Below are 22808 nucleotides of genomic sequence, written 5' to 3'. Positions count from 1 at the left end.
ATACAGAGAACAAGGTTACCAGAAAGGAGGTTTGGCAGGGGTGGCGGGGTGGGGGGCTATTGGTGTTGGGTAAAATAGGTGATGGGGATTAAGATTACGTTTATCTTGGGGCGCCTGGGTGGTTCAGTGGGTTAAGCCGCTGCCTTCGGTTCAGGTCATGATCTCAGGGTCCTGGAATCGAGTCCCGCATCTGGCTCTCTGCTCAGCAGGGAGCCTGCTTCCCTTCCTCTCTCTGCCTGCCTCTCTGCCTACTTGTGATCTCTCGCTGTCAAATAAATAAATAAAATCTTAAAAAAAAAAGATTACATTTATCTTGAGCACATAGCAGTATATGGATTCGCTGAATCACTATACTGTACACCAGAAACGAATATAACATTCTTGATTATGTTAATCACACCAGCATTAAAATATGTAGAAATCAAATTAAGGCCGGGTCTGAAGTAGAGTCCAGTATTTTCTGACTTCCGCAGTTAATGTGGCTTTGTATTTGGGCTCTCCGTTACCCTCTGAGTGACACCCCCCCACCCCAAGCCCCGCAACCAAGATCCACCTGCCCCTCTACGGGAGCACAGCGCCGTGGGCAGCCAGCGCGGAGGCGGGTCTGGGGCAGGGCCTAGCTACAGCTTCCGGCGGAAGATCCTGGGCGTAAGATGGCTGCCACCCAGCGCGAGCTCTTCGTTTTTGAGGCGGTGTGGGGACTCTACCGAGGCGAACCGAGCGGGTCTCTTGTGGCTCTGCTCCCCCAGCCTGTGAGCAGCGCCCCGCGACCTTTGCTGAGCCCAGCGCTGCCCAGAACGCGTTCCCCTCTGACCCTGGTCTCGGCAGAGTTGGTGAGATCTGTTATCTTGAGAGAATGCATTCCAAACTCTCCTGCCCATTCATTCCGTAAACTCCGCAGTCCCGGCCCCTTAGAAGAAGGAACTCACAGAGTAGGTGGAGAATTATGGAAAACATCTTTACTGCAGGGGCTGGTGAGTACCACGGTGCGAGCGGTTGAGGGACAGTGTTGATGTCGAGCTGAGGGTTTCGGGGCAGGAGCGCTCCATCTGGATAGGGGAGGGCAAACTACCCCAAGGCACAGAGGTCAGAGCTGGGTTTGAAAGATCTGGAGTAAGGCTGTTGCCTGAACGGAGAGCAGCAAGACCCTGGAGGGGTGAAGTAGTCTTAACATTTGGGGGCAAATGGTTTGCGTTGAGGGAGCAAGGGAGAAAGAAGGACAGATAGGTGGGCAGGGCTCAAGTTAGGAGGGTCTTACATGCCGTGCTAAGGAATTTGGATTCTGCCCGGTGGGCATTAATGAGCTTGTGGAGAATATTAAACAGGATAGTGATGTGATCCGATTTGCACTTTCTTGGATTCATTCTAGTGACTGTATAGAAAAGAGAGTCAAACTGGAAGCGATGAAGGTATCAGAGTAACCAGAGGCGAGATGTAGATCTGAAAGGGGATGGGGAGGAATGTTCTTCACACATCATATTGTATACCCACAAGACTAGGGACTCTCCTTCCCCTCCCCGCTGCTTTCTTGCTAACAGAGTGTTGCCGCAGCTTGTACCAGGAGTGTGGAGAGCATTGGTTCAGAAGGCACTTGGTCTTTGCAGGTGGGCTGGCAGAGGAGGTGGAGGACAGAGTTCTTCATGCTGCTTCTGTTCCTTTTGGAGACATCGCAGATACTTAGTTTCTTCCGGTGAAACAGGTGAGACCTTTCAATGTCTCATTTTCAGATTCCTAACATCAGAAAAAGAACTTCAGAAAAAATTTTAAGTCATGTATAGTTGTGTGTAACACTGTGTATAGTTGGTATGTAACAAAATTCAGGAGGATGTCTCTCTAGGTCAACATGACTGTGATCTTGGTGATGGAAGAGGAACATTCTGAGGACAACAGGGCCAGGGTGGTGGTGTGGCTCTGGGCTGAAATTCACAGAGATTGACAGTTTGTTGGATTTGAGGAAAGGCTTTCTCCACATTGGAACCATTTGGGGCCTTTGATTTCTGATCATTTAATATACACACTGTATGGTAGGATTCAGTAGGAAGATAGTTTTAAAAAATCTTGAAAGGTCTGAGTGTTGTTTCATGCCACCTGCTAGGTAGCTATACCCCACCGCACCTGCTGATCAGAACTTCTTTGTTGTCAGCTGTGCTTTAAAATAGCAAAGGGCAGGGCGCCTGGGTGGCTCAGTGGGTTAAGCCGCTGCCTTTGGCTCAGGTCATGATCTCAGGGTCCTGGGATCGAGTCCCACATCGGGCTCTCTGCTCTGCAGGGAGCCTGCTTCCTCCTTTCCCTCTCTCTGCCTGCCTCTCTGTCTGCTTGTGATCTCTGTCTGTCAAATAAATAAATAAAATCTTTTTAAAAAAATAAATAAATAAAATAAAATAAAATAGCAAAGGGCAGCAGGGACACTCAGCAGCAACAGTAAGGGCTCTGGCCTCTGCTCACCCTGGTGGGAGTTTCCCTTAAAATGGTATCATTTTAAGTTACTGTGCACATTTCTATGTGATCCTTGGTTGTTCTTCTCTAAGATAGGAGTTTTAGACCCAGCTGTGCCACCAACTCTGGGTGTGATACTTAAACTGTCTGAAGCTTTGTTTCTTTGTTTCTTTTTTTTTTTTTAAGATTTTATTTATTTATTTGACAGACAGAAGTCACAGGTAGGCAGAGAGGCAGGCAGAGAGAGAGGAGGAAGCAGGCTCCCTGCTGAGCAGAGAGCCCGATGCGGGGCTCCATCCCAGGACCCTGAGATCATGACCTGAGCTGAAGGTAGAGGCTTTAACATACTGAGCCACCCAGGCACCCCCGAGGCTTCGTTTCTTAAATAAAACAGTAAGAGTCGTTTTTTGAGTGCTGTACCATCCCTGAATTCTATACATTAGTAACTCCTGTTGCTCTCGCTGTCTGCCAGCCAACATAACCTTTTCCTGAGGACAAGCACTAGGCTCCTTCACAAGTAGTCACCTAACTCAGTAGTGAGGTTGAACTCTGTACTCATTTGGTGCTCAGTTGGAGTGAATAATTTTTTTAAAAGATTTTATTTATTTATTTGACAGAGAGATAGAGAGAGCCAGAGAGGATAAGCAGGGAGAATGGCAGAGAGAAGAGGAGAAGCAGGCTCCCCGAGAGCAGGGAGCCCGACGGGAGGCTCGATCACAGGATCCTGGGATCATGACCCAAGTTGAAGGCAGATGCTTAACCAACAGAGCCACAAATGGAGTGAATAACTGATAAACAACTTGATCTACGTTCTGTAAGCCTTATAAACAGAAGTTGTTAAAATGCCTGGAAAGTACCTTAAGACTTAAATTCTATAAGTGGTAGAATTGGATGGTATGAAGTTTAAAAATTCACTTCCCTGTTTAGCCATGTTTACTTAAAATTATTTTAAAATTTCTGGAAGCATCTAAAAATTAGATTTCTTTATTTAAAAAAAAAAAGATTTTATTTCTTTATTTGTCAGAGAGACAGGCACAGCGAGAGAGGAAATACAAGCAGGGGGAGTGAGAGAGGGAGAAGCAGGCTTCCCTCGGAGCAAACAGCCCGATGTGGGGCTTTATCCCAGGATGCTGGGACCATGACCTGAGCTGAAGGCTGACGCTTAACGACTGAGCCACCCAGGCGCCCCAGATTTCTTTATCTTTTTAAATTTTATTATTTATGGGGTGCCTGGGTGGCTCAGTTCGTTAAGCGTCTGCCTTGGGCTCAGGTCATGATCTCAGTGTCCTGGGATTGAGCCCCTGCACGGGACTCCCTGCTCAGTGGGAGCCTGCTTCTCCCTCTCCCTCTGCCCCAGCCCCCTGCTCTCTTACTCTCTCTGTGTCAAATAAATAAAATCTTTAAAAAAAAAATAAAGACTTTATTTATTTGTCCGAGAGAGAGAGAGAGAGAGAGCACAAGCAGGGGGAGCGGCAGGCAGGGTGGCTGCACACAACAGAAATTTACTGTCCTAGCTCTTCTACCTCTGCAGGCTAGAAGTCATCCATCAAGGTGCTGGCAGGTCCGTGCTCCCTCTGAAGGCTCTAGGGAAGAATCCTGCCCTCCCTAGCTTCTGGCAGCTCCTGGCAGTCTTTGGTGTTCTTTGGCTTATAACCACATTAGCCCTGTCTTTGCCCCGTCTGCACGGGGCCTCGTTCCCTGCATGCATCTGTGTCTCCTCTACTTAGAAGGGTACCAGTCATGGCACTTAGGGCCCATCTTAATCCAGTATGAACTCACCTAGACTAATTATGTCCGCAAAGACCCTATTTCTAACTAGGGCCACGTTCCGAGATTTGGGTAGACATGAAATTTCGGGGGACATTCAACCCCCAGATCCCTGGTTTGGTGGGGACTGTTGCTGAGGGACTGGACGTTCTGGATGAAGGAAGGTCCACCAGGCCGGGCTCATAGTTCCCCTCATGTAGGCAGAATATGGAAGGCAGACCCTGCAGAGCCCCAAAGCCTTCTGGGGCTTGTCGTTGCCGCTCCTGGCTCCTGTGTGTGTTCTGCTCCCCTGACCTGAACACACGTTCTTACATCACCAGCTCTAACGAGCAGTTAGTGCGCGCTGTTTGTTAAATGTGTCTAACCTCGGTGGTGGGTAGGTAGGAAAGGAAAATGTGTCTTCTTTTCCTGTGCTTGTGCTACTGAGGTTTTATTTCAGTGCAAGCCACAGGAAGAGTGGGACTGTGAGCACAAACCCATGGCCTCTTAGCGGGTGCTCACAGCAGCCGACAGCCTGGTCTGGCTGAGAATCTCTGCTTTCTGCTGAAGCCCTTCTGGCATACTCGTTGAGGATACAGGAGACCCTCCGGTGCCTACCGTGTTTCCATTTTCCACAGTTTCAAAGTTATCTACGAAGCAAAAGTTGTCATTATGGGAAGGGTGTCACTGGGAACTGGCTACTTACAAAATGAATTACCATTTACAAATCCTTCCCATTGAACATTCACATAAATGCCAACCGTCAGTGTTGGCCAGTCTCTCCCTGACATGTTTGCATCTGCGTTGGGGGTCAGCAAACTTCGGACAACAGCCCACATCCGGCCTGCAGCCTGTTTTTGTATGGCCTGTGAGCTAAGTCGTTTTTTATATGTTTAATGGGTTGAGGAGGGGAATAAGAATATGCAGCAGAGACTGTGTATGACCCACAAAAAATATTTACCGTCTAGCTCTTGACGGAAAGTTTGCTGGCCTCCAGTCTAGGGCAATGTACCGCAAATAGTGGGTAAATGGCTTGCAGGGTAAACTGTGAAGCCGGTGCCAGAGGTGGGGTTCCGCGAAGCGTGTGAAAATGATCATGGAAAACGGCTGTGGTCGGCTCTGGTCAACAGAGCAGAGACTCTTTTGAGCCCTTGGAAAGTGGCTGTCTCATAAAGTTAAACCAAAAAAACCCTGCAAGGATGGTGATAGGCTGAGTGCTTCAGGAGAAAATGATTTAAATTCCTACTGCTGCTGTAAAAAATTACCACCAATTTAGTGGCTTTAAAAACATCATGAATGGGGGTGCCTGGGTGGCTCAGTGGGTTGGGCCGCTGCCTTCGGCTCAGGTCATGATCCCAGGGTCCTGGAATCAAGCCCCGCATCGTGCTCTCTGCTCGGCGGGGGGCCTGCTTCCTCCTCTCTCTGTCTCTCTGCCTACTTGTGATCTCTCTCTGTCAAATAAATAAATAAAATCTTTAAAAAAAAAAAACAAAAAAAAACACACCATGAATGGGGGCACCTGGGTGGCTCAGTCGTTAAGCGTCTGCCTTCGGCTCAGGTCATGACCCCAGGGTCCTGGGATCGAGCCCCACATCGGGCTTCCTGCTCAGCGCGGAGCCTGCTTCTCCCTCTCCCTCGCCCTGCTTGTGTTCATCTTTCTGTCAGATAATTAAATAAAATCTTAAAAAGAAAAACCAAAACAGCACAAATGCATTATCTTATGGTTCTAGAGGTCAGAAGTCCAGAGAGGGTCTAACTGAGTGAGCAAAACTCCATTCCTTGTGGAGGGTCTAGGGAGAGTCTCTCTTTTTTTTTTTTTTCATTTTCCAGCTTGTAGAGATTGACCTCATTCCTTGGCTTTTGGTTCCTTCTGTCTTCCAGCCAGCAGTGGCCAGGTGAGTCTTTCTCACGCTGTATCGCTCTGAAACTAATTCCTCCTCCCTCTGCACATTTCGAGCCCCCCTGGGATTACCCTTGGTGCATCTGAGTAATCCAGTATGATATCGTTATTTTAAGGTCAGCAGACTAGCGACCTTAATTCCGTCTGCAACCTTACTTCCTTCTCGCCATGTAATTCTGCATATTCATAGGTTCTGGGGAATGGGCTGTGGACATCTTGAGGGCACCATTGTTTTGCCTACAACAACTCTTAAATGTTTGCACTCTCCCCTTTTTTATCTTTATGATCAATCTTTTATTTTCCTTATGGTCAGTCTTCATGACTGAATATGAAATAAGGATATGACATGCTATTGTTCAGTTTTTTTCTTAATTGCTAGAAGTGAAATTAGTACTTGATTCATCTATGTTTCTAAGAGTAAGAGGATAGCGCTAATTATGACTCACCAAGTTAAGAAATTTTTTTTTTTTAGTTTTTATGAAAAAAACCAAAACGAACCTTTTTATTTTTAAAGATTTTATTTATTTATTTGACAGAGAGCACAAATAGGCAGAGTGGCAGGTAGAAGGAGAAGAGAAGTAGGCTCTCTGCGGAGCAGGGAGCCCAACGTGGGGCTGGATCTCAGGACCCTGGGATCATGACCCGAGCCGAAGGCAGACGTTTAATCAACTGAGTCATCCACAAACCTTTTCAAAAAACCTTTTTAAAAAATCTATCTACTTATCTTTTCCCAGTATCAGTTATTTTTGGATGATAAAATATTCCTATACATTGTTCCATGTTCTCTGTTACTCTTTCATCGGACATGGCCCCCACCAGCCAGCAATACTGTTTTGTCTCCCATTTAGTGCTGATCTTGATTTTTTTTCATAAAGATTTTATTAGAGAACTTGTTGGGGGCCAGGGAGAAAGAGAAGCAGACTTCCCGCTGAGCTGGGAGCCCCATGCGGGGCTTGATCCCAGGACCCCAAGATCATGACCTGAGCCAAAGGTGCTCCTGATCTTGAGCCACCCAGGCACCCCTGATCTTGATTTTTTAAAGTGGACTCTACATGGTAACTGCATTTACCCTTATAATTTCCAAGTTCTGAGCTCAGATCCGAAGATGCCAGCACAGAACTTCCTGTTGGTGTTGAAAAAAAAGAAGTGTGTGGTGGCTCAGGGATAGTTTAGCTTTGTGCCTAGTTTGCCAGTGGGGGAGTGTGGGCTCCCAGCACGGAATTAATCATGAGCAAGTCTCAGACTTCTTAGAAGTAAATGGAATCTTTTTTTTTTTTTTCCAGATTTTATTTATTTATTTGACAGAGAGAGACACAGAGAGAGGGGGAACATAAACTGAGGGAGTGGAAGAAGGAGAGGCAGGCTTCCTGCCGAGCAGGGACCCGATGTGGGCCTCGATCCTAGGACCCTGGGATCATGACCTGAGCTGAAGGCAGATGCTTAATGACTGAGCCTCCCAAGTGTCCTTTTTTTTTTTTTTAAACAAAGTTTAAGGGGCACCTGGATGGCTCAGTCGTTCAGCATCTGCCTTCAGCTCAGGTCATGATCCCAGGGTCTTGGGATCAAGCTCCGAGTCGGGCTTCCTGCTTGACGGGAAGCCTGCTTGGTCCCTCTGTCAAATAAATAAATAAAACCTTAAAAAACATAATAAAACAAGGTTTAAGAAGCTGAGTTGTATTGCAGTCTTCTCAGAATGAATTGAATTCTGTGGGCGGACAGTTCGTGTCCATTTAGCCAACCTGGTGAAGATTAAGGAAGGCTCATCATGACCAGGAGAGTGGGGACAACGGCAGATTCCTTGTCATGTCCTCAGCTTTGGCCTCTGCTGCCTTTTTTTTTTTTTTTTTAAAGATTTTTATTTATTTATTAGAGACACAGCTAGAGACATTTGCTGCCGCGGTGGCATGTGTCCACGGGTAGAGGGGTGTACGGCGGGGAAGGGAGTGCGGCAGCTCACTGGAAACAGAGGCTGAGATTCTCCGCAAAGCTAGAGCCATTGTCCCCATGCAAGTCTTGCTCGGGGACGTAGACACAGACTGTGCCCTTCCAGCCTTGACAGCGGCTAGGACTTCCCTTTTGGCTCGTTTCAGTCCTGCTTTGGTTCTCTCGTCTGCCTCTGCATGAGAGCCCCACGGGGCATCCACTGTGCTGACAGAATAGCGAAGGACTGGGCACAGCTAGCGAGCTGTGGGCCAGCAGCTGGAATTTCTGAGCATTTGTTTGATTCTTTACTTTCAGTGCGGGCAGTGATGACTGCCCGAAGAAGTTTTCTGGGAAGACTCTCGAAGAGAATAAAGAGGAAGAAGGGTCGGAGCCTGCCAGAGGGGCAGCCCAGGAGGTGAGATGGAAGGCATGTGCCTCCCCAGAAGGGCTGGCACTTTCCACCCAGGGCGCGTCTGAGGTGGGCGGCGCTGGGTGAGCTGCGAGGAGAAGCTGAGAAGAGGCTCTCTCCTCCACGCGGGGCTCTGGGTGAGAAGTTGCTGTGCGTGCTTGGGTGCCGGCTCGTGACTGCTAGACGGGGGTCCGAGCTGAGAAAGGACCGTGAGGACACCCCCGCACCAGCGCCCGCCATCCTCCTGACCTTGCCCGCAGCCTCACTGAAGCCTTTGGCACCAGCTCGCTGTCTTCCTATTCCTGGCCTGATTCCAGAGAGGCCCCAGCCCCTCAGAATGTACCAGGTGCCAGGCGCTTCCTGCCTCCACACTTTCTCCTGCGTCTCCATACCCCGTCGCGACCCTTGCTCCTGGGAGTAAATGAGCGAGCTCCCCCTCGTCTGTGCACCCTTGGAGCGGCGGTGTTTGTGGGGGCTCCTCGCTTAGCCCTCGGCTCCTCTCTGCACGCGGTCCCTGCAGTTTCGGCCACTGTGGCCCGTGCCTGGGCTTATCACAGCCACTCAGCCTGCTGCTGATTTCCTGATGTCCAGGGCTAGCTTTGACCTCTCTGCTGAGTTTCATGTGTTTCTGCCTGCATGTCTCCCAGTCACCGTAAATCAACAGAGCCTGTCCCGGGTGGATTTCCTCTCTCCCAGTCACCATAGATCAGCATAGTATGTGCTAACTGGATTTCCTCTCTCCTTCCGGCCTGACCATCCTGAGTCCCCGATCTGAGTGAATTCTGGTGTCTCCCGCAGCCCCCCAAACCAGGGACTTCTGTGCCCTCTCCGGCCCCGCACCACCGTCCACACCTGCTGTGTTGCCATATACCCTGCTAATGTTCCCTCTGCGTCTGCTCGCATCTTCTCTCCTGTTCGTTCCCGCCGCGGGGGCTTGGCTCAGCCTCTCTCATCGCTCCTAAGAAGAGTGACAACCGCTCCCTAGCTTGGTGTCCCCGCCCTGGGTCTCTTTGCTCCTGTCCTGAGCAGCCAGAGGAAGCTTTCTGAGGCTCAGAGCAGGCCATACGGCTCTCCCCAAGCCGCCTGAGGACTCCTCTTCCGCAGCGATGAGTCCAGGCTCCTTCAGGGGCCCAGAAGGACCCTCCGTGTTTGGACCCCACTCATGTCTCCACGTTGTGTCCCCATTTGGCATTCTAGGACAGAGTTTGTAGGTCCTTAGAAATCTCTGTGTTTTCACATAAGCAGTTCCTTGGCCTGGAAGTTCCCTTTCCAACCGACTTTATCTTACTCACTCCTACTCACCTTTCATCGCTGAGCTCAGTCGCTACCTTTGCCAGGAAACTTTTCTGACTCCTCCAGTGGAGTGAGATAAGGTCCCTTCTGGGCTTCCATGGGCTCTGGGCCCCTCCAGCACCCCCAGTCCTGGCACTTAAGGCATTATTTTGACAGTATTTTTATAAGAGATGTTGAAATGTTGCTTGCTCTGTACCAGGCACTGTTCTAAGTGCTTTACCGATATTGAATCCTGATGATAACCCTTGGAGGTAAGTACTACTACTGTCTCCAACTCAAGGTGACAAAACTGAGCCCAGAGAGAGCCAATAACTTGCCCAACACATTGCAGCTCTGAAGTGGTGGTGGACCCACAATGGGAACAAAGGCTATGTGGGGCCCGGGCTCTGCGCCTCCCGTGCCCCCGAGGTCAGCGCTCCCCCACTGGGCTAGGACACCTCAGAGGCCTGATTTCACAGTTCCAGTACTTGGCCTGCAAGCTCAACACATTTATATTGACCTCTTCATCACATCACAGATAACTCAGAGACCAAGGTTTCCTCTAGCAAATGACGGTAGGGTTTATACTGGCTGCTGTATTTCTCAGTGAGTCATCCCGGTGCACTCGGAGCTCAAGGCAAGGCCTGACCTCCTCGCTGTCTCCTGGGTGCTCGGGGCCCCACCCCAGCGCAGCCTTTTCTGCTTCCGCTGCAGCCAGGCTAGGACCTGTAGGGCACGGCATGGAGGGAAGTCATGGGTCCCTGTGACTCGAGTAAGGGGGGTGGGCTTGAACTGGGGTTGTTTTTCATTTTGTTTTGTTTTTTTAAAGGTTTTATTTATTTATTTGACACAGAGAGAGAGACTATACGCAGGGGGAGCAGTAGAGAGAGCGGCAGAGGGAGAGGGAGAAGCAGGCTCTCCAGCGATCGGGGATCCCGACCTAGGGCTCAATCCCAGGACCCTGGGACCATGACCTGAGCCAGAGGCAGATACTTAACCGGCTGAGTCACTCAGGCGCTCCTGAACTGGGATTTGCGGATGTGAAGAGTGGTGCACTGCAGGCCAGGGAGGTGGGGTTCTGTGACCCTGGACCAGGGTGCAGCAATGTGTGTGTGTGGGGGGGTTCCTATCAATGGGGGTCCAGCTGGCAGCTGCCTTCCACCTCCCCTTCTGCGGCCCCAGACCTTCCCTGAGAGCACCTGGCTGCAGCCCACTCCCCGCATCTGGGTTCTTGGTGTGGATGCAGAAGACTCAGTCTCTGACTTGGGGAGGCGGGGTGCTCTCCGGCCTGACCATTTCTTCTGCGTCTAGGGGGAGCCCATGGCAAAAAAGGCCCGCTCAAACCCTCAGGAGTACATGGACACCAAGACTGGGAACAAGCCAGCCGGCCGCATCCAGATGCTGCTGCGTTCGGACGTTGTCCCCGTGACGGCAGGTGAGCGGGACTCGGGCGGGACGCTGGAGGCCAAGCAGGCTGGGGAGGAAGCTGCCTGGAATTGGAGACTTTAGCACTTTTTATCTGAGCCCTTCCGAGGCATCCGGTACCCCAGCATCTCATCACATGAGCCTGAGCACACAGTTTTGGGAACATTAGAAAGAATAGGCAGTTGAAACTCATAAATTGTATTTTTTTTTTTTGTAGTTTTGTTTTGATATATTTGCAGGCTTACAGATAAGTGGAATAAGAATTCTGTAAGAATAGTACAGGGAACTCATATAGCCTTTATCCACTCATTAATTTATTTTTGCCTCCTACTCTTTTCCATTTAATTCATACACACAGATAGATAAACTTGCCCCCTACTCTTCAGTTGAGAGGAAGCTGAGGATACCATGCCTCTTGATCCCTAAATAGTTGAGTATATATTTCCTAAGAACAAGAATGTTCCCTTACGTGATCACAGCGTGACCATCAAAATCAGGAAATCGAGCAACTGTGCACTGTTTCTTGTCTTCAGGCCGCGCTCAGATCTCGTCCCCTTCCCCAGTATCGCCCTTTCTCGTAACCGTAGCGGTTGGCCTTCCCTGGCAACGACTCACGCTGCACGGCAGGGTCCAGACTCTAGTCTCCCTCTGTTTGGAGCAGGGTCTCAGTGTCTTTCTTGATCTCGATGACTTTGAAGAGAACAGGCCTCTTTTTTAAGACCGTTTCTCAGTGTTTGCCTGGTACTCCCCAGTGACGTCCTCTCCCCGGAACACCTCACTAGGGCATCGCGTAAGGATGTGCGTGAAGATGTCACTGCTAGTATTTGTGACGATAACTTCGGCCGCTTGCTTAAGGAGGCGGCTGCCAACTTTCCCCACTTTGAAGCGTCCATCTGTAGGCTTTAAATTGAAAGCTGACATTTTTTTCTCCTCACTGCTCCCCCCTCCCCAACCCCTCCACATCTCTTTGAGGTAGCTGCTATTCACTGGTGTTGTAGGTTTCCTATTTTCTTACATATTCTTTTTTTTTTTTTTTTAAGAAGTTTCTTTTTTTTTTTAAGTTTTTTATTTTTATTTATTTTTATTTTTTTAATTTGACAGAGATCACAAGTAGGCAGAGAGGCAGGCAGAGAGAGTGGGGGGAGGAAGCAGGCTCCCTGCTGAGCAGAAAGCCCAATGTGGGGCTTGATCCCAGGACCCTGGGATCATGACCTGGGCTGAAGGCAGAGGCTTTAACCCACTGAGCCACCCAGGCGCCCCTTTCTTACATATTCTTAATGATCATTTTTATCCATAATCATTTTGTTTAAATTTAGCCTTTTAAAAAATGTTTATCGACGTCATCATTGCACACAGTTTAAAGAAAATCGTTGTGAAGTTTGTTATAACGCGATGTTCTTCTGCTCCCTCCCCAGTATCGTAATTTTTCTGCCTCCCAAAGGGAACATTCATTTCTGTCAGATGTTTATTTTGGCTTCTATTGCTCTATTTCTGAAAAACACACTCGCGTTGCCGCTACTTGATTTTTTTTTTTCCTTCAGTTTTTGGCTATAATTTAGGTCAGACTTTGTAGGAAACAGACTCCTGGAGGATTGCACACGGAAAGCTTATCAGGGAGGGATCTCAGGGACCACTCTCGCAGGGGCACGAGGGGAGCAGATTGGGCAGAGACGGCAATGGAGCCACCGTGCAGTCACACTGAAGCCTTGGCTGGTCCCAGGGGGACACTGGCGCTTTGATAGCCCTTCTGACTTGTTCTGAATTGAGGCCTGGGGGCCAGGCCTCTGAAACCCCCCTCCCTGGGTCATGAATTCTGGCCGATTCCCAGGAGGGGTGAGCAGCTCCCTTCCGCCGAGGACATTTCCTGGGATGCAGCTTCTCCCGGGCCTGTTAGCGTCTCAGGCTCCCAGGAGGTGAGAGAGTGAGGGGGCTGGGCTTGAAGGAGATCTGAGTGGCTCCCGGCGCATCACTGCAGTCCACTTCGGCCGCCACTCAGATCCTCCTTGGCTGCTGCGCCTGTCTCCCGTCTCCTCCTCCCGCCCGACCTCTGAGGTGTTGCAGGGGCGCAGAGCTCAACCCTTTGTGGTTTCTTAACCTCTTAGCCCAGTGTCTGCTTCTTGGACCTGATTGTTTACTCGGTGGAAATGAAAGTCCCAGCTCTTAGATATTTCCAACACATAGTTTTTAGAAAATAGTGTTATGTCATGATTATAATATGATAAAAAATGAAAGGAAAGTGAGTTCTAATGAAATAGTATGTTAAATGCTTGGACACAACTAAATGTGAAATATTTATTTATTTATTTATTTATAAAGTTTTATTTATTCATTTGACAGAGACAGCAAGAAAGGGAACACAACCAGGGGGAGTAGGAGAGGAAGAGACAGGCTTCCTGCTGAGCAGGGAGCCTGATGTGGGGCTCCATCCCAGGACGCTAGGATCATGACCTGAGCTGAAGGCAGACGTTTAATGACTGAGCCACTCAGGCACCCCATATGAAATATTTAAACGTGCACTTCTGCCGAGAGCCACGGTAAGCAGGGCGGACAGATACAGGGGTGTTCTGTTGGCAGGATCACAGTACTGTGATTTTCTGAAACCGAAAATCTCTTGGTAAAATTCTGAACAAAATAAAAAAATTAGGGGCGCCTGAGTGCCTAGTGGGTTAAGCCTCTGCTTTTGGCTCAGGTCATGATCTTGGGGTCCTGAACTGAGCCCTACATCGGGCTCTCTCTCTTTGCCTGCTTCTCTGCCTACTTGTGACCTTTCTCTGTCAAATAAATAAATAAAATCTTTTTTTTTTTTTTAAAGATTTTATTTATTTATTTGACAGAGAGAGATCACAAGTAGGCAGAGAGGCAGGCAGAGAGAGAGGAGGAAGCAGGCTCCCTGCTGAGCAGAGAGCCCGATGTGGGACTCGATCCCAGGACCCTGAGATCATGACCTGAGCCGAAGGCAGTGGCTTAACCCACTGAGCCACCCAGGCGCCCCAATAAATAAAATCTTTAAGAAAAAAAGAAAATAATTAAATGTTTCCTCAGTTTATGTGGTAGGTTTGTTTCTGGAAAAATTCAATGCAAAAAATAAAGTTTTTTCTTTTTTTTAAGGTTTATTTATTTATTGGGCACTTGGGTGTCTCAGTCAGTTAAGCATCCGCCTTCAGCTGGGGTCGTGGTCCCAAGGTCCTAGGATCGAGTCCTACATCGGACTCGCTGCTCAGTGGGGAGTCCACTTCTCCCTCTCCCTCGCTTCTCCCCCCTCTTCTCTCTCTTGTGCTCTCCCACTTGCTCACTCTCTTGAATGGATAAATAAAATCTTAAAAAAAAATTTTTTTTTAATTTATTTTAGACAGAGTGGGGTGGGTACGTCATGGGGCACACAGAGAGGGAGAAGGAATCTTAAGCAGACTTCCCACTGGGTGTGGAACCCAGTGCAGGGCTTGATCCCAGGACTCTGAGTTCATGACCTGAGCCAAAACCAAGAGTTGTCCACTTAACCAGCTGAGTCCCCCAGGAGCCCCTATAAGTCTTTGGATTTGTATGTAAAATGGAGTTATGTTCTTAAGATATTTCTCTGCTACATGAATGTTTCTCAGGGCATTTGAAAGTCTGAGAGGATTAAGAATAATTCTTCCTTAGGACACCTGGGTAGCTCAGTCAGTTAAGTGTCCAACTCTTGATCTCAGCTCAGGTCTTGATCTCAGGGTCATGAGTTCAAGCCCCATGTTAGGCTCTATGCTGGGCAGGGAGCCTGCTTTAAAAAAACAGAAAAGAAAAAGATTTATTCTTCCTTACGTGGGGCATTGCAAGACAATTAGATTCCTTGCTCCCTGCCCCGTAATGCCAATGTCACCCCAGGATTACCGACAACCAAAACGTAACCTTGAAGTTTCCAAGTAGCCTCGAGGGGGCAGTCTTACCCTATTTAGAGCCAGTGCCCTCGCCCGTCCCTTCCAGTCCCAGGGCTTCCAGCCCTCCCATCAGCAATGCTGGTCCCCATGGGGCGTCTCAGAGCTCACGGGCTCTCTTGCTGCTTCCCTGCCAGACGCTTCCTCCCCTCTTCCTGGTCTCTGTCCGCGCCACCGCCGCCCACCTAGCTGCCTGCTCAGCTTAGCATCATCCTCGACCCCTCTCCTCGGCCACACACGTCAGACCCACGTGTCTTTTCGATCGCTCTTTGGTCCACCTGTTCTTCACCCTCCCTCCGAGAGCAGCAGGTCCTCACGCTTGTCTCCGTGTTTCCACTCCTGCCTCTTCCCTTCCGGATCAGTGTGCAAGGCAGTCAGAGAGCATCCTTTCCAAACAGAAACCCGCTCACGTCACTCCCCAGCCGAGCGCCCTCCTGTGGCTGCTTCGCGCATGTGGCATCCAGGGGGACCGACTGGCCTGGGGCCTGGCACCGCCCCAAGTTCCCCAAATGTGCTGCTCCGCCCTCTGTCCCCATGGCAGTCTTCATGTCACAGCTCACCCCCCCTCAGGGCCTTGGTTATGCCATCTCCTCTCCTGGAACATTCTTCCTTTGGCGTGGACAGGGTTCACCCCTCACTTCCTTCAGGTGCCATGCCCCTTGTGCGAGAGGCCTGTCTCCTGCCCTCACTCTCTAGAATGGGCATTCCTGTGATCCCTTCTTTCTCATCAGCTTTGGTTTTCCTCATTATATTTAATATTAGCCTCATGAGACTCATAAGACAGGACATTGTCTTAATCACTACTGTATTCTAAACAGCGTAAATAAATATTTGAATATTTCAAGCAGAGGTTCACGAACTGATTTGTTGCGTGTCAGCCCTGATCACCTCCAGCACTGAGAGTGGAATGGGACACGGTCACCATCCAAAGGGAGCACGCCGTCTCAAGGCCCAGCCATGGAGAGCGGGCTTCTCGTTAACACCCACGAACTTAAAGCTCCGTGGACTCCACTCCCCTCAGCCCCTGCCAAACCTGGGCTTTTTAAACTCAGATGTTACCTCCTCCTGAAGCCATGGTACTATAACCTGTGTGTTTGTGTGTGACACACATGCACGTAGGTGACTGTGTCTTTTGCTTCCATTTGCTGACCAAGTGTCTGTGCCACTAGGCTTTGCTGTTCTGTAGCATGATTTTTTTTAAAAAGATACTATTTATTTATTTGACAGAGATCACAAGTAGGCAGAGAGGCAGGCGGGGGGTGGGGGTCGGGGGAGCAGGCTCCCCGTTGAGCAGAGAGCCCGATGTGGGGCTTGATCCCAGGACCCTGGGATCATGACCTGAGCCGAAGGCAGAGGCTTTACACACTGAGCCACCCAGGTGCCTGATTTTTTTTTTAAAGAGCGTTACTGGGATGCAGTTCACTTACCATTCAGTTCACCCATTTAAAGTATACATCTCTGGTTTGTACTGTACTCATAGTTACGCAGTCATTACCACAAATAATTTGAGAACATTTTTCTCCAAAAGGAAACCTCACACCCTTTAGTATTCCCTGTGTTGTCCTCCAGCCCAAGGCAAACACTAGTCTACTGTCTGTCTTCCTGGTTTTTTTCCTATTGCGGACATGTCATGTAAATAGAAGTACACAGTATATGGCCTTTTGTGGCTACCTTCCACTTGGCGTAATGTTTTAAAAAAAAGTTCATCTATGGTATAGCAGTATCGGTATGTAATTCTTTTTTATTGCCAATGAATATTCAGTGTATGGATATACCACAGTTTGTTTATCCATTCTTTTTTTTTTTTTTTAAGATTTTAATTATTTATTTGACAGCCAGAGATCACGAGTAGGCAGAGAGGCAGGCAGAGAGAAAGGTAAAGCAGGCTCCCCGCTGAGCAGAGAGTCCCAGGACCCTGGGACCATGACCTGAGCCGAAGGCAGAGGCTTTAACCACTGGACCACCCAGGCGCCCCTGTTTATCCATTCTTAAGTGGATGGATATTTGTGGTGTTTATACTCCCGGGTATTATGGCTAACGCTGTTGTGAACACACATGTGTAAGTTTTTGTGTGGATGCGTGTTTTCTTTTCTCCTGGGCAGATACGGTGGGCCACATGATAACCATTTTTTAATATTTTGAGGAACTGCTGGACCATTTTCCAAAGTGGCTGTTCCATTCGGTATTCCCATCCGCAGCCTGTGAGGGCTCCCAGTTTTCTGTTCATGCCCGCCGCCCGAATACTGTCTCTTATATTCTCTTTGTATTATCCTAATGGTATGAAGTGCAGTCTCTGGTTTTGTTTTGCATTTCCCTGATGGCTAATGATACGGAGTATCTTTTCATGTGTCTATTGACCATTTGTATATCTTCTTTGGGAAAATGTCCGTTCAGATCCTTCACCCATTTTTTATTATTGAATTGCAAGAGTTCTTTTAATATTCTAGGTATAGGTCTCTTATCAGATACATGATTTGCAAGTGTTTTCTGTCATTCTGTGGGATGTTGCCTTCTTGCTTTACAGTGTGCTTTGAAGCACAAAGGTTTTAATTCTGCTGAAGTCCAATTTATCTATTTTTTCTTCCATCAGTATATTTTTACATCATAACTAAGAAAGTTTTGCCTAACCTAAGATTATGAAGATTTACTCTTATATTTTCTTTTAAGAGTTTTATGGCTTAGCTCTTACATTTAGGGCTTTGATCCATTTTGAGTTAATTTTTGTGTTATAGTGTGAGAAGTCTCATTTCTTTCTTTTGCATGTGGATGCCCAGTTGTTGCAGGATCATCTGTTGAAAAGGCTGTTCTTTTCCTGTTTAAATGTCTTGGCATCCCTGTTGATGCCAATAAAACCATCCCTGGGTTTTATTTCTGGCCTTTCTTTTTTTTTTTTTTGAAGATTTTATTTATTTATTTGACAGAGATCACAAGTAGACAGAGAGGCAGGCAGAGAGAGAGGGGGTAGCAGGCTCCCTGCTGAGCAGAGAGCCCGACGCGGGACTCGATCCCAGGACCCCGAGATCATGACCCGAGCCGAAGGCAGCGGCGTAACCCACTGAGCCACCCAGGCGCCCCTATTTCTGGCCTTTCTATTCCGTCTCATTGATCTGTAGATCTGTCCCATGCCAGTCCCTTGCTGTCATGTATCCTCCAGCTCCATAGTACATTTTGAATTTGGCAAGTGTGTGTCCTCCACAATTTTGTTCTTTTTTTCAGATTGTTTTGGCTATTCTAGGTCTCTAGCATTTCCACATGAATTTTGGGAATAACGTCAATTTCTGCAAAAAAAAAAAAAAACAGCTGGGATTTTGATAGAGGTTGCACTGAATCTATAGATCAGTTTGGAAGGTGTTGCCATCTAAACAGTATTAAGTTTTCCAGTCCATACATGGGGGTCTTTCCATTTGTTTAGGTTTCCTTTCACCTCTTTCAGTAATATTTTATCATTACCAGAGTATAAGCCTATGTTTTCTTCTGTTTTTTTTTTTTTTTTTTTCCTCAGGAAACCTCTTTATTGGGCAAAGCCAGCCTACCCTTGGCCTACAAGGGGCAAGGAATGTGGAGCAGGAGACAGGGATCTCACAAGGTCAGGGACCCAGACATTTTGCGGGGCCAGCAAAGGGCAGAAGTGAGGGTGTTGAATTTATTCCTAAGTTTTTAAATTTTTTTGCTGTTATTGGAAATGGAGTTATTTCTTTTTTTAAAGATTTTATTTATTTATTTGACAGAGAGTGAGATAGGACAAGCAGGGAGAGTGACAGGCAGAGAGGGAGAAGGAGGCTTCCCACTGAGTAGGAATCCCGACATGGGGCTCGATCCTAGCACCCTGGAACCATGATCTGAGCCAAAGGCAGATGCTTAACTGACTGAGCCACCCAGGCACCCCTGGAATTGTTTTCTTGACTTCATTTTCAGATTGTTCATTGCTAGAGTATAGAAACTGATTTTTGTACATTGATTTCGTATTCTGCAACCTTGCTGAATTTATTAGTCCTAATAGTTTTCTAGTGAAAAATCCTTAGGATTTTTTGTATACCACCATATCATGTCATCTGCAAATTTCACTTCATTTTTTTGCCATTTCCCCTGACTAGAACCTTTAGTACAGTGTTGAATGGAAGTGGTGAGGGCAGACGTCTTGGTCTTATTCCTGCCTTTAGGGGGGGAAATATCTGGTCTTCACCATGTAGGGGTTTTTTGTAGGTGCTCTTTATCAGACTCAGGAAGTTTCCTTCTATTCCTTTTTTGTTGAGTGTTTATCATGAGAAGGTGTTGGTTTTATAACATACCTTTTCGTGTCTATGGAGAGGATTGTGTCTTTTGTACTTTATTCTGTTAAGGTGCTGTATTGTATTGCTTTTTGGATGTTAAACCAGTTTTGCGTTCCCGAGACGAATCCGCAGTTACCTTTTGAGTGGCTAGACTGAGCTACACCGGGGCTTAGCCTGGTTTCAAAGTAGAAATGAAAGCACAAACCAATCTAAAATGATTTAAGCAGCTCTGCTCACCATTTCCTTGACTGTCCATTGAGCAAAAAACTAAGGATCCACATGGTGTTGTCCTAGATTCTGAGGGGCCTGCTCGAAGGGCTGTCGGCAGTGTGCACACACACCGCTCTGAGGGCGTCGCTTCCCATAACAGAAGCCCTAACTTTTGTGCTGCTGCCCGCCAGCCAGGTCCCAGGAGTTTGCAGAGGTTGCAGCTGTGACTGGACCATCTTCCAAGGCCAAGGACCCTCCCCCGCCGTCTCCCACCCTTGTCCGACCCCTGCAGGCAGCCGAGGTCAGAGCTGGTGCAGGAGGGCCTCGGTCCTCCTGTCGCCTGCTCCCGGGCCAGCAAGGTAGCTGAGCTAGGCTCCACTGGTGCCCTCACACGTGGCCGTGTGATGGGCACCAGGCCACCCATTGTTCAGTCACTGACCTGATGGTTGGCACTGTTGCACTGAGAAGGCCCGGAGACCTCCTGTGTGCTTGGTGCTGGGGAGTCAGCCAGAGATGCTTCCCACCCCCGGACCCCAGAACCAGTGGAAATCGAAGTCTGGTGCCACAGCTTGTAGCGTGGCACACCGTGCTGCCTACACCAGTGTTTGGCAGCCGGGCCACCTCCCAGCATGTCCCATCGGTCACCAGAAACAATATCCAGGGCTGCCGCCCACTCCCCTGCTGCCGGCCAGGGGCTCTAGATAAGGCTTGAAGCTCAGAAACCTCTGGGCAGGGCTGGTTCTCATTTTGGGTTGAAGTCAGGTTGAGCCTGGAAGGGAGGAGAGAAGCCCACTGGCTTGTGACCCCAGGCCAGCTCCTATGGGGGAGGGGATGCTGCTAGCCCTGTCTCTGGCATCCTAGGCCAACCTTGGCCTCTGCTTTTGGGTGGGACTCGTCCCCCTCTGGTGGGCTGGGGCCCACGCCTGTGGCTGGGATCTCCACCTGCAGGATTCCCAGCAGGGACCCTCGCTCCCTAACCCAGGCCTCCCTCTCACCGCTGCCCAGTCATGGCTGTCAGGACAGGCAGCAGTGAGGCCAGGATGATGGCAGCTGCTTGGGGCTGGTGTGACGTCTGTGAGAGGAGAGAGGTCTGCCAAGTCCTCAACAAGGCTGGCTCTCAGGAGGGCATGTGGGGAAGGGAAGCAGGCTGGCCTGGAGCCCCAGGAGGGAGGACCCGTCACAACCCTGTGAACCTGGGAGGTGGGAGGGCCGGGTCCCTTACTTTGCTTCCCTGGTCGTCCTGGGAAGGCAGGAGCAGCAGGCTGTCCAGGAAGCCGGCAGACCGGGAACCACAGGATGGCTGCCGCACTCTCTCTGTTGTGTGAGGGCTTCCCCATCACAGGGGTCCACCCGTATCCACCCCCTGCACGTGGTGAGATGTAGGGTCCCGAGATTCCTGGCTGGCGACCTGAGCACCCGGCTGCCTGCCTTTCCGGGGCTGGGCCAGGGCTCCCGAGAGCAGGGTCGTGGGTGCCCCACACCTGCCTCCAGGGAAAGACTGGTGACAGAACTAGGACAGAGGTCAAGGGATAGGATGCTGCAAGTTCTGTTTTCAAAGAAGATTTAATAACAAATTTTCTAAATATGTCATAGATTGAGTAAATCAGATCAAGTAGTGCATAGAATATGATCCTAACTTTGCAAAATATCCATATATTCTATATAAAGACAGACGTGTGTGTCAAGGAAAAAGACTGGAAGGGATTATTAACAATGCTTAGCTCTGTGTGCTGGGATTATGTGTATTTGTATTCTGCTTTTTATTTTCAAAAATTTCCCTGGCGCACACATAATATTTTCTTCAGCAAGGAAAAAAACTTTAAAGAACCAAGTGCTTGCTCAAGGCTTCCCAGTAAGAAGAGAAATTCCAGGACACCCCCACTTCAGCTTCCTGGAGGTCACAGGTGGGTGCTGGATGTTGGGAGGGAGTGGGGACACAATAGCTGCGTCCTCAGCAGAGGTGCCGGGTCGCATGGCTCACTGTGAGTCCCTGTTTGTGCCTGCAGGCTGGGACTTCCGCAGGCAGGGGACTGTGTGAGTCCCTACCTCCTCCTGAGATAGGACCACATTTAGATTTTTTAGGAAAAGTGCAGCTTTAAAGTGAACACAGCATCTCCTGGACATATTCTGGGAGGAGCAGGTGTTAACAGCAAGGCCAATAGGGGAGGCCCAGATACACACATTCATTCAAACTAAGACCTCTGGCAGATGCTGGTCGCTGGGCACCATGCAGACGCCGTGCCGAGTGCTTTCGTGGACGCACCAGATCCCACCTGATCTGCCCCTGATGGCCTTGCAAGGGCAGAACTGATACCCCATTCAGAGGGAAAAATCCTCTACCTCAGAATTTGGTCAGTTTAACAAGAGGCAGAGCCAGGATTCCATGCCAGGTCTCCTGGCTCCAAAACCCACCCTGCCTTATTCACAGTCCCCTTTCCTGTGTAGTTCTGGGCATTTCTTGAAGCATGTTAGCCACGTCCCTTCAGAGAGACCCAAGAACAGGGCTTTGCCTGATGGGCTGGCATCCGGCCAGGGCTGTGCCGTGATGGTGGAGATGCACTGGCGGGGAGGCACACAGAGCAGTGCCCCCCCACACACACACACTAAGGGCCTCAAACTTGGCTACTCCTCTGGCCTCTCTTCCTGGAAGCATTCCTTTGCTGTCAGTGGGCCTGAGCTGACCAGCCTTAGGCTTCTAATGTGCAGCCTTGAACGAAGCCTGGGCTGCCAGGGCAACCATGTAAACAAGATGGTTGTCCCTTTACTGACTTTGCATCCATTGTTCTCTGAAGCCTTTTTTGTTTGGTTTCCTTTTGGTGGCTGCCTGGATGGCTGGAGGTTCTAGAAGTCTGTCAGAAAGGCCATGACCAGTCTACTTTGGCCTGATTGTACAGAAAGGTACTCAGATCATGGTACTGATGTGCCTGCTCAGCATACCCAGTGGCCAAGGCAGTCTGCACCTTTAAAGCATTCATTTTACAAGCTTTCCAGAGCATGCCAGTTTATGTGCTAGGCGCTGGAGAGACCAAATACTGACATTTGTCCAAAGTCTCCAAACCTCCACTGCCCTTGATGTCGGGAGGAGAGAGCCATTAGCTAAGGTCCCCAGATGGCAGGTTTCATGTCCTGTGGCAGCTGGACTCAAGCTACATCTGGGCCGTGGCAGAGAAGGGAGGGTCCGGGTTTCAGGCTGAGGAAGGAGTCCTGTGTCCCCATGTCACAGAAGAGAAACTGAAGCTTGAATCTGGAAGGGGCCTTGTCCGGATAGCAAACAGGTCAGTGGCCGAGTTGGAACCAGAATACAGGTG

At 49.1% G+C, this 22808-nt stretch overlaps 1 long non-coding RNA gene across 3 annotated transcripts; it reads left to right on the top strand.

The window, feature by feature from the left end:
- Nucleotides 1-647: 647 nt before the first annotated feature.
- Nucleotides 648-21835, top strand: LOC122899792. Of its 3 annotated transcripts, none has more exons than XR_006383142.1 (5): nt 648-974; nt 1605-1699; nt 8321-8420; nt 10998-11121; nt 21306-21835. It is a non-coding gene; the product is annotated as an uncharacterized LOC122899792 (long non-coding RNA). The 3 variants fall into 3 exon arrangements; XR_006383143.1 differs by lacking the exon at nt 21306-21835 and adding an exon at nt 13449-13479; XR_006383141.1 differs by lacking the exon at nt 21306-21835 and having other exon boundaries at nt 10998-12172.
- The last annotated feature ends 973 nt before the right edge of the window (nt 21836-22808 follow it).

The sequence above is a fragment of the Neovison vison genome, chromosome 2, assembly GCF_020171115.1.
Source record: "Neovison vison isolate M4711 chromosome 2, ASM_NN_V1, whole genome shotgun sequence".
In the NCBI taxonomy this organism is placed as follows: domain Eukaryota; kingdom Metazoa; phylum Chordata; class Mammalia; order Carnivora; family Mustelidae; genus Neogale; species Neogale vison.
The sequence above is the reverse complement of the archived record's forward strand: the minus strand, read 5'-3'. Positions and strand labels throughout refer to the sequence as shown.